This window comes from Enhydra lutris, unplaced genomic scaffold (assembly GCF_002288905.1).
Source record: "Enhydra lutris kenyoni isolate GAN:26980312 unplaced genomic scaffold, ASM228890v2 scaffoldscaffold11, whole genome shotgun sequence".
NCBI classification, from domain to species: domain Eukaryota; kingdom Metazoa; phylum Chordata; class Mammalia; order Carnivora; family Mustelidae; genus Enhydra; species Enhydra lutris.
The window spans coordinates 18721592-18733145 of NW_019154095.1; the positions used below are offsets into that span (position 1 = coordinate 18721592).

General features: G+C 40.9%; 1 pseudogene; it reads right to left on the bottom strand.

Moving 5' to 3' along the window:
- Positions 1–8967: 8967 nt before the first annotated feature.
- LOC111144462 lies at positions 8968–9327 on the bottom strand (annotated as a pseudogene).
- Between the last annotated feature and the right edge of the window lie 2227 nt (positions 9328–11554).

Here is an 11554-nt window from a genome sequence, read left to right on the forward strand (position 1 = left end):
AATCAATCTGATCCTCAAGTGGGCATCACTTCTTCTGTTCTGCCAAGACGTCTTCCTTTTTTGTCTGCATTTAACGGACACAGTCTTAGAAACATTACAGAATAAAATCCCGGACATCCTCAGCCCTTTGGTGATTAAATGCCCATTAGCGAATCTCTGTCTTGTCCTGAGTCACTGCTGGAAAGCAGGAGCAGAGGCTTGAAGTACCATCTGGATTGTGGTGAATTGTTTAAAGGCAGTGACCCTTCTCTTTATTCATGTCCCCCACCCTGGTTTAAGCATAAAGCACTTCAATGAAGGTAGTTAGCTGTCAGGGTTAGCTGCCAGAGTGTGGGTGTCTTGTTGGTTTTTTTTTTAGGGGAAGAGGTAGTTTTATTTTAATTTTCTGGGCTCCTTTCCCCCTTTTTATGGTAATCTAATTGCATTGGTTAAAAGCAGCAAACCAGTTCTTTCAAATATGCTCTCTAGCCAAGTCTAACTTTATTGAGATGCTGTGGATGGACGAGCTTGATTTGAACCAAAATGGGAAACTAAACAGACCTCATAGCCCTCACTAATAACACTGCGACTAGAATCCTTCCCTCAAGAAAAAGCTTGGGACCATTTTGTATGGTGTGTCTGGAAACTTCTGTAAATCTTAAGTTTTAGTAAAATTGTTTTTTGTTATTCTAAAAAGAATAAAAGTAAAAAGTAGTATTGGATTAGGACAGAGGTGTAAAGTAAGAATCCCTCAGTTCCTGTTGATATAAATACATGCTTGAAGAAAAAAGGAAGGAAGGAAGGAGAGACGGCACAAATATATATCATTTGTGCTCATTTGCATTTGGCTTATCGTTTTAAATTTATACATTTTATAGGAATATATATGCTTGTCACAGTTTTTTATATTCTCACATTTTTTGTCATTAAGTTTTGGAATCGAATTAATTTTTCTTTTTTTTTCTTCCTTCCTTCCTTTCTTTTTTTTTTTTTTTTTTTGAGTATTGTGTGACTTCCTTGGTAACAAAACAAAGGTGATACATTTCTGAATTCTTGAACGTCTGCAAATCTCCTTCTTCCACCCTCGCATCCGAATGGCACGTTTCTGTCCTCGGCTCCCAGATCGCAGGCCTGGTCTACCAGAAGTCTGCACACGAACTATTTGCTCTTAGCCTAGATTCTCTTATTATGCAAGCAGTGTTTTCTCTGTCTGAAACTTGTATTTTCTTCATTCTCTGGGTTCAGAAACTTCAGTGATGTATAGCTAGATAGAAGTCTGTTCTCATTAAGTTTGCCTGGGAATTGGCAAGCACCTTCTGACAGAAAACAGTTTCTCTTCAGCTTAGGGAAATTTTCTTCTATATTTATACAAGCATTAATTTCTCCCCTTCTAGTGCTTTTTCTCCCTCAGAAACTCTATTATTCACATAATAAATCCCCAGGCAAGGCCCATTCTTATCTCTTCCTTCATTTTTTTTCTATTTATTTGTGTTTTGTTCAGTGGGCTCAGCTCTTTTTTTCCCATTTCTTTTCCCAAAATCTGAGTTCGATTCTTGACAGGGACCATTGTATTTCTCATGTCTGCTGACTTTCTAAATTCGTAAATCGTATTTTGAACTTCTGAAAGTCTTCTATTTATTCCAATTTTATCTCCAAAGGGTTATTTTTATGTATTTATTGAAATGTCCTTCTGTCTCGTGTGCTGGTTCTACCTCAGCAGGAGCCCCCTGTTCTCAACGAGTCTGCCCACTCTTCCTCACTCACCACCTGCTCATGGGCTCGGGGGGCATCTCTCAGCCCCCACCGAAGTCAGGCTGTGGAAAACCACGGCAAGGGGTGAACCGGAAGGACATTTTGAATGACATGACAGATTAGTTTGATAGAGGATGGGGGAGCTTGTGGTTTGGGGAGAGGGGAAGCCATGCATGTTGTGTGGAAGAGTTCCAGGGAGAGGGAAAGTCTCTTCTGGAGTCAGGTGGAGAGCAGTTCACTCCTTATGTGGCTCAACTCAGTTCTGAAGTCTTCCCTGGGACCACATGCAACAAACACGCAGAGTGCCAGAAAGATCCATCGGATTCTCTCAGTTGGGCTTTCTCAGACCACCTCAGCTTCTGCAGTCTGGATCCTGAAGCTTCTCTATGGGAGACACAAAGTTTTCTGCTTTCCACCAAGCATGTCCAAAGTCAGTCTCTGCACCTATCCAGCTCCTGTAGAATTTAATCCTCAGACGCGCTCAAGAATCCCTCAAGGGACCTACACATGCCCAGCAGCAGCTGCCTTACCTGGGAGTTAGAAATGCAGATTCTCATGCCTCGCCTCAGATCTACTGAAAAGGAATGTACGAAATAACAAGACCCCTAGATCATCTGTCTCTATTTTAAAGCATTAAAAAACCATGCCCTGGGCCACGGCCCCCAGCCATGGACACCTGCTGGTACGTCAAAGTCATCTTGGTTGTTGGGTGGCTTTGGAAAGGAGGTGGGAGGCTGGAGGGTCCAGAAATGTACACTTCCCCCGACATTTTCTCAGAATTCCATCCTTACAGGTTTGCAAGAGTGTTTTTAGATGTTTGTAACAATTTGGTTTTCAATTCATAGAATAATGAAGTTTAGAAAGATCTGGAAGAGAGTCGGTTTTCCATCATCTGATTTTCTACATGAAGTCCAAAGAGGCCCCAAAGTTTAATAACTGTCATAGAGCAAATCAGCAGCAGAGCAAGGGAAAGAATTCAGATCTCTTCATTTCTAGACCATAGCTTTCTTCCCTCACTTCACCACCGAGATGGTCCTGGGCGGTAATTTTTATTGATGTTCTATCAACAGATGAGTATGATCTTCAAATATTACTAGGACAAACCTAAACTAAAAGCAAATCAAGACAACAAAAACCACCACCACTTGGGGTGCCTGGTGGCTCAGTAGGTTAAGTGTCTGCCTTCAGCTCAGGTCATGATCCCAGGGTCCTGGGATAGAGCCCTGAGTCAGGCTCCCTGCTCAGCGGGGAGCTTACTTCTCCCTCTGCCTCTGCTGCTCCCCCTGCTTGTGCTTTCCGTGCTGTCTCTCTCTCTTACTTGCTCTCGTTCTATCTCAAATAAATAAATAAAATCTTAAAAAAAAAAACCCAAAAACACCACCACCAGAAAAGATAAAAAAGAAAAGAAAGAAAGAAGGGGGAGGGAAAAGAAAAAAAAAATCCAGTTAGTTAAAAAACAAGCCACACTTCCAAAAGTCTAATAAAATCAGATAGCTGTATCTTTCTCTTAGTCACGATCTTGCAGTATTTGGTAAAAAAGAAACAGAGAAAGAAAATTTCTGAGACAGCAGGGTCTGTATTTAATTGCGTGGAAAAACGCTTATGGCCGTGTTGGAGAGCAGCCTGCTGCAGGGACAGGAGCGGCTCACAAGCACACTGGTGCCCACACAGACACTGAGCACAAGCCTCTGAGAAGGGCACATGAGGGACGCCACAGGGGCCAGAGCTGGGGTGGGGCCAGGGGACATTGCAGGGGAGGGGGGTGGATGGGAGAGGGAGAAGCCGGTAGAATAGGTGGAATTATTTGACCTCATGAATACGTACTTGATTGAACCAGCAAGTCAACTGTTAGCAGGGTATAGACGAAATTCACTAACAAATGCTTTTCTTCTTCTTTTTTTAAAAGATTTTATTTATTTGAGAGAGAGAGCGTGAGAGAGCATGAGTGGGGTGTAGGGGTAAAGGGAGAGGGAGAAGCAGGATCCCCACTGAGCAAGGAGCCCAATGTGGGGCTCGATCCTAGGACCCCAGGATCATGATCGCAGCCAAAGGCAGACACTTAGTGGACTGAGCCACCCAGGTGCCCATGAATGCTTTTCTTGTTAGAAACTTAATATGTAAACAGAACACGCTGGCGCAGAACTGTCCCCAAACGTTCGGCTGCAGCTCGGAAGTCTTGCTCTATCTGTACCTTCTGTGGTCCCTGCTTGCGATGATTCCATGCTGACATTTGCCACTATTTTTAAGAGAAAGACTAATAATGCTATAAAAAAAAAATAAATGAAATGCCAGTACGGAACTTACTATTTTTTTCTGCTCTATAACTTCAAGGTCTTTTACTCTCTGGGTTTCAGCGTGGGTGCCTCCAGGCATACTCTTTGGAGAAACACAGCAAAAGGAGTTAAAAAGACTCATTTTTACCAGGGACGATAGCATTTGAATGACTCTTTAGAAATGGAAAGTGTGACGTTATAAATGGAAATAATCCATGACACACGTTTGGGTAAGGAGTGAAATCAAAGGCTCTTTAGAATGGAGAGACAGACCTCACCCAGAAACGCGGTTAAAGTCATTGGTGGGAAAGCAGGTCGCCGTTTTGGAAACGTCTCTTGTCACACCAGATTATTTTAGCAATCTGTTTATCGGATGGCCCAGATGGACACCCGCAAGGGAGGCTGGGAAAAGGTGATTCTCTGATATTTATACTCGAACAGATGGGTGCGTCCAACGTGCTTCAGCCTCCCGCTGCTGTCAAAGTAACAGCCAAGGAGATGAACACAGATCTGACTTCCTGTATAAATGATCCTCTGTAGCATGTACTTTCTTCTTTCAAATGGCTGCTTGAATTTTACCTCTTTCATGAAATCTCTCCAGGCTAATATCTCTTGGCATGTCATCATTTAACATTTATTCCTTTTGGCTGCTTGACTTAACGTGGACACCCACACGGCTCTCTGCTACCCAGCTTTGCAGGGGAAATCAGCTCACTGACGCAGATTCAAGATGCTTAAACGTACACAAATTAGCAAATTCCACAATTAGGAGATAAAATACGTACGACACTAAGTTAATAACTTTAGTATCAATCATTGGTATAAAGCTTTGGAGCAGCTTATCCCATCATTTTATTATTAATAAAATAAGAACAGTAATTATTATAATAAGAACCACAAGGGCCAATCTGGCCACAGCATTGGCTGAGAAATGTCCGTGGGGGCTGTAGGGAGCAGAGGGACCCTTCAGGCATTTCTACTTGACAGGCTGAGGCCAGCCCAAAATATTGGTTTAACATCTGCAAATAGATCAATATAATAATCTATCATACTAGTAGGAAACAGGATTTTTAAAAAACCACGTGACCACATCAATAGATTAAAAAAAAAGCACTTGACAAAATTTAACTCCTTTCATGATAAAAATACTGAACAAACTGGGAATAGAAGGAATTTTCTCAACCTGTTAAAGGGCATCTATAAAAAACCCATAGTGAACATCTTATATAATGGAGAAAGCCTGAATGCTTTCCCTTGAGATTGGGAATGTTGCTGGCTCAAAATTCAGTCCCAGGGGAGACGAATCAGCCACATCTGGGTCACCTACCTGCTCCCTTACCCTACTGCGGAGGACAGAGAAAGAATCTGACCCTGGCCATTAGTGGGAGGCAGGGACTAGGCTCCCACCAAGATGCCCTCACAGCAGGGAGGAGGGAATTCCACAAATTCCATTGGCTTTGTGGAAAGTGTTGCTGTTTGGTAATATTCAGGTCTCCTCACTCCAAGTTCTTTGCTATGTCACCACATTTAAGTATATCTTTGATAGTTCAAAAGATTTTTTTGAGATCTTACTTATGAACTTCAATGTTATTAAAGAATCTATGGCCAATGGATTTTTGAAATAAAGGCTATTGTTCATTCTTGCCTCCAGACCATTCCTTCCCTGGCAGATTCCATGTCTGGTGACTCTACCCTTCTCCTGGCACCAGGGGGAGGGAAGCCAGCAGTATGTGTCTGGTTTCTTACTTCTAGTTGCTGGACCAGGCATCCTCCAGTTAGAACTTCTAGAATGGCTGTACCTGCAATCCCTTTACCAACACGTCCCCTCCCACTGGATCTCCTCTTTACCTCTGGCAGCCTCAACCTGGGTCTAGTTTGACTCTCTGTACTCCTATGTGGATGTCCAGAACTTCCTACAGTTTAGCTCATCAGCCATCTCATGCTGTGGGATCTACCTGTCTGTCCAACTTCCTTGCCTGCTGCCTCCTCATGAGAACCCTTCACTCCAGCAATTCTGGATTAATGGGAATTTCTTAGAACACATCTTGGAGCCTTCATATATTCTACTCTGTCTGCCTGGAATGTTCTTTATATAGATAACATGTCTTTCAAAAATTAGCTCAACATCATGACCTCTCTGAAGCCTGCCCTGATGGTGTGTCTCCCAGGTCAACCCTGTGTCCTCTCTGCGTCCATGACATACCTGTGTGTTCCCACTGTTATATTTATACTATATTTGTATTATATTGTATTATATTTATATTTATATATATTTATACTATAGTCCTTGGTAGGCTGGTAGGCTGCTGTGTTACCGTTGCTGTAAGTTGTAGGACACGCATCCTAAATTATTTTGAATCTTCGCTTCTCGGTGCTCTGTAAAATTCTTTAAGTGTCTATTGCCTGGAGCGCAGAGTTTCACTTCCTGGCATTTTTTTTTTTAATCAACCAGAGCTGAGAGGGAGGGCAATTTTATTAATAACAATCAACTAAATCCATGAAGCACTTTAGTTTTCATAAAACAACCCGTATTTTCTAGATTGGATCAGAAGGCTGAGGCATTAAAATAAAAAGTGAAAAATAAGAAAAAAAAAAAACCTTAACAGAAGAACAATCATTAAGAGCAGTTCAACTTGGTTTAACATTTGTCACATATATCCTGTAGGCAGGACACTGGTTAGTTACTAGGATATCGGTTCATTTTCACTAGATGTGGAAATTTTGGAAAAAAGTAAAAATATGAAGTTTCAGAATACCTGTGTGCTAGATTCCAGTTGTGAGAGTTCAGCATTGCAGATTATATTGCATAATTCTTCTGTCTTGTTTTCCTTATATGGATTGAAATTTTGGGGCATAATCATATATGCAAATCTCCTGTTAAGATATGTATAAAAATAGGAGAACTAATGTAAGATTTTTCTAGACAGAATCTTGAACATGCCAAAAAATTACCTAATAGAACTCTAGAGGTCCAGGGGTTGAAGTCTAGATTTTGGTTATATATATGGTTCAAATTTAGGGTGATATTCATTCAAATTTCATGACACTGATGGATTCGTCAGGGTTCTCCAAAGCAACAGAACCAACAGGATATATAAATAAAGACACTGATGTAGATAAATAGATAAGAGGAGATTTATTGTGGGAATTGGCTCACATGATTATGGGGGTTTATATATACCACGATATACCATCTGAAAGCGGGGGATTGGGAAGCCAGGGGGACTGCTGGTGTAAGTCCTGGAGTCCAAAGGCTGGAGAACCAGGAGTTCTGCTGTGGGAGCGCAGGAGAAGATGGATGTCCCAGCTCAAGATGAATGAGAGAATTCTCAACTTCCTCCATATTTTTGTTCTTATCGGGGTCCTCAGTGGATTGGATGATGCCAGCCCGCATAGGGGAGGGTGGCTCTTCTTTACTCCATGTACTGATTCAAATGCTAATCTCTTCCAGAAACATCCTCACAGACATGCCCAGAAATAATGTTTACCGGCGACCTGGGCATCGCTTAGCATCTCAAGTTAACACATGGAATTAACAATCAATCATGACCGGTTCAGATAGCCCCTGTAGATGACTGCAGGATGTGTCTTGTAGGGCCACATCAAAAGGTAGTTAAGCATTTGACTACCAAGTTCTGGAGCATGGTTATGGAAGGACATGTCCTCAGCAGGGAACAGAACGGCTGGGTCCACTCCTTTAAACATCATTCACCCATGCACCAATCACAGATTCTTCTCTTATACCAAAAATGTGCTATGGCTGGTTGGTGGAGCTTAAACATGATGAAGAAGGGCACCTGGGCTGCTCAGTTGGCTAAGCATCTGCACTCAGCTCAGGTCATGATCCTGGGGTCCTGGGATCGAGCCCCACATCTGGCTTTCTGCTCAGAGGGGAGCCTATTTCTCCCTCACTCTCTCTGCCTGCCGCTCTGCCTACTTGTGATTTCTCTCTCTCTGTCAAATAAATAAAGTCTTAAAAAAATTAAAAAAGAAATTAAGGTCTTTATATCTAGAAACATATATATCTATGTATTAATATTAATAAGAAATATTCTAATATACTATTTTAATATTAATAGAAGTATTATAATGTTACATTTATCATATATTTAATATTAATAAAATCTGGTAAATTTTTATAGTTTCAATCTATGTCTTGTACCTTTTATATTTCAAGTATTTTGTAGACTTTTCTTATTATTTTTTTTTTGCATTTCCATTTCCACTGTTTGTTTGCTTTCAGAGAAAGTACTGTTATATTGTTTCCACCCATGTTAGCAAATTCTCTTACGAATTTTAGTTTAACTAAGGGTTTGTTAAGTTTTCTGTATATAGCACCATTGGTAAATAAAATATTTCTTTATTTTATAATACATTTGATTGTACTGCCTATTTTGTTTCCCTGTCTTATAGGAATGGCTGCTGAATTTCATCAAAGGTTTTGAGCATATATTTATAAAACATATGGATAATAGAATACTAATCCTTTAATTTTTGAGATAATTACTTATATTAAAGATTTCTTAATGATAAATGAACTTTGCCTTCCCAAAATAAACCATACTTGTTATTCAGTATTATATATTTTAAACTAGTTGATATAATTTACTTTATCGTGTTTAGACTTTTTGCCTCCATTTTCATATATGTCTGTTATGAATTATTATTAATCTTTAACCAGCTAAAAATTTTGGTCATTTAGCTTTTTTAAAAAGCTAAGGTGCCCTAGGTGGCTCAGTGGATTAAGCCTCTGCCTTTGGCTCAGGTCATGATCCCAAGGTCCTGGGATTGAGCCCCACATCAGGCTCTCTGCTCAGCAGGGAACCTGCTTCTCTCTCTCTCTCTGCCTGCCTCTCTGTCTACTTGTGATCTTTCTCTGTCAAATAAATAAATAAAATCTTAAAAAAAACAAAACCAAACAAAAAAACCAAAAAGCTCTGGCCGGTTTTACTAAAGAAAACTTTTATGTGATTTGCGTTTCATCTGGCTGTTCTGGCACGCCCCCAATGATACCAGAATCACCTGGATCAATGAGAGACAGTGAATGTACCCTGTAGGATTTCCCACATGCTGGGCCCAATTCAATATTATTGCCACGGTTAATGGTGGACACCAGTTCTGGCCAACATGGTATAGTATTATACCTCAGATTTCCTCAAGGCTGGCTGGGCAGTTGTTGGCAAGGATGACTAGTTTTGCTTTGTCATGCTTGGTCATTTTTGGAGTCTGCTCGTACCCCAGCACGTACTTTCCACGTCTCGTAGCGAGATGGAGCCTAGAGTTGATCGAACTCAGAGACTTTGGTTTTATTTGCGACCACCATCTTCCTGTGTTAACAGCCCCAAGCTGGAGCAGCTGCCAAGGTGGATGGGAGCAAGAAAGGGGTCAGCTGGCTTCTTATTATTGAGTTGTAAAAGTTCTTTATATATGGTGGATATGAGGCCTTTCTGAGATGATCTATGTATACCTGCAGGTCTGCAAAGCCAAAACTATTTTCAAAATAATATTTGCCTTTTTCATTACATTGACATTTGCCCTGATGGTAAACAAACAAACAAACACTAATGGTGGGTAAAACTGTTGCCTCCTTACCATGACTCAAGGTGGTGGCACCAAACTGTCCTAGCCATCAGTATATTCTATACTACCATATCCTTGTAGCTTTAAAATATGCCTTTAAAAAAAAATGTAAGAAAGTACTTCATGCAATACAAATGATTAATTTTATTAAATTTTAGCCTGATAGTATATAGCTTTTTAATGTTCTCTGTTACTAACTGGAGCATTTGCATTAAGTCCCTTCCATGGCGTACCAGCATTGGTGGAGGAAACCACCTGTACCACCGTCTGACTTGCAAGCATAATGAGTCCCACTTCTCACCAATTACCATTTTTACAGGAAAGAATGACTGATAGACATCTGGTTATTCAGACTCGGGTACTTGGCAGACTCGATCCTCAAAAATGAGTAGTGCATATGCATCACTTCAAGGAAAACGACTGGCAATATTTGTTGCCAATGATACAATTCAAGCTTTTGAGGGAATATAGTTTTTGGAAACTGGAGGCCACCCTCATGAGCTTACCAGATTTCCAACAGTCAAAACCTTTTCTGATGATATCAGTAGGGATGGTCACAAAGGTGACCTACAAAATATTGTAGGATAGAGGCGTCAACATTTGGAGTATCAGCATAACTTAGTGAGCTTTTATTTTCTAAATGATCAAGGCATGATGTTACAAAGTCATGTGTGGGTGAAAGATCCACTCAAAGTACAAAGTACAAAGTACTTATTTTGTTTTATTTTATTTTAAGTATTTTATTTATTTATTTGAGAGAGAGAGAGAGAGAGAGCGTGTGCACCTGCATGGGCCAGGGGAGGGGCAGAAGGAGAGGGAGAAGATTCTCTCCCAAGCAGGGAGCCTGATGTGAGGCTTGATCCTTGGACCCTGGGGTTCATGACCTAAGCTGAAGGCAGACGCTTAACCGACTGAGCCACCCATGTGCCCTTAAGGTGATGGATTTTAATAAGAACAGTATGAAATGTTCATTGATGTGGTTTTGGATTCTGCACTGCAGTTAACCTTTAAGAAATGATCACTTCTTCAGTTTTGGTCTTTGTATCTATGCTAATTTCATAGGAATGATATAACAAACTACCAGCAACCGGGTGACTTAAAACAGAAATGTACTGCCCACATTTCCAGAGGCCAGACATCTGGAGTCAAGGTGTCCATGTTCTCTCTGAAAGCTCTAGCAGAAAGATCCTCCTGGCCTCTTCTATCATCTGGGAGCTTCAGATGCTCCTCGGCTTGTAGAAGCATAATTCCTATCTCTGCCTCCATCTTCACATGGCCTTCTCTCTGTGTCTCTTCACACTGTCTTCCTTCTGTATATATCTGCGTCCATATTTTAAGGACACCAGTCACATTGGATACGGTCCCACTCTAATGCTCTCCCCTGAACTTGAGTAAATCTGCACAGACCCTTGTCCAAATAAGGTCACGTTCTGAGGTACTGGGAGTTAGGACATCGACATAATTTTTGGGAGGCAGAAAATCAAACCAATAACAGCATCAAAGAGTATCTACAGCTTAACTGGAAAGGCTGTTACTTTTTCTGTAGCCAACACTCACCTGGGTGAGGCCAGATTTTCTTCATATCCTGCAACCAGAACAACAATAAATCATATTTTTTACAGGCTCTGGGGATTAGAACGTTACCTTTTTCAGGTGGCAGTGGTGGTAGGACATTATTCTGCTCACCATGGGCTGACAAGGTGATTAAAAAGGTGAAATGGAGGGACAGACCTAGGAGAGGACAACACATCACTAAGAATGAGTCAGAATATAAGGATTTAAAGACAAATACAGATGTTACTGAAATTCTTATATCACGCATGTCTGTGGTTTTTTCAGCTGGTGTGGGTTATTAAGAGCTGACATGGGCTGTTTTAACAATATAGCTGCCATTTGCATCCACACGTCACTTCATTTACCTGAGACTGAACCCAGGTCTCCCACACTTCAATTCCAGGAACTCACCCCTA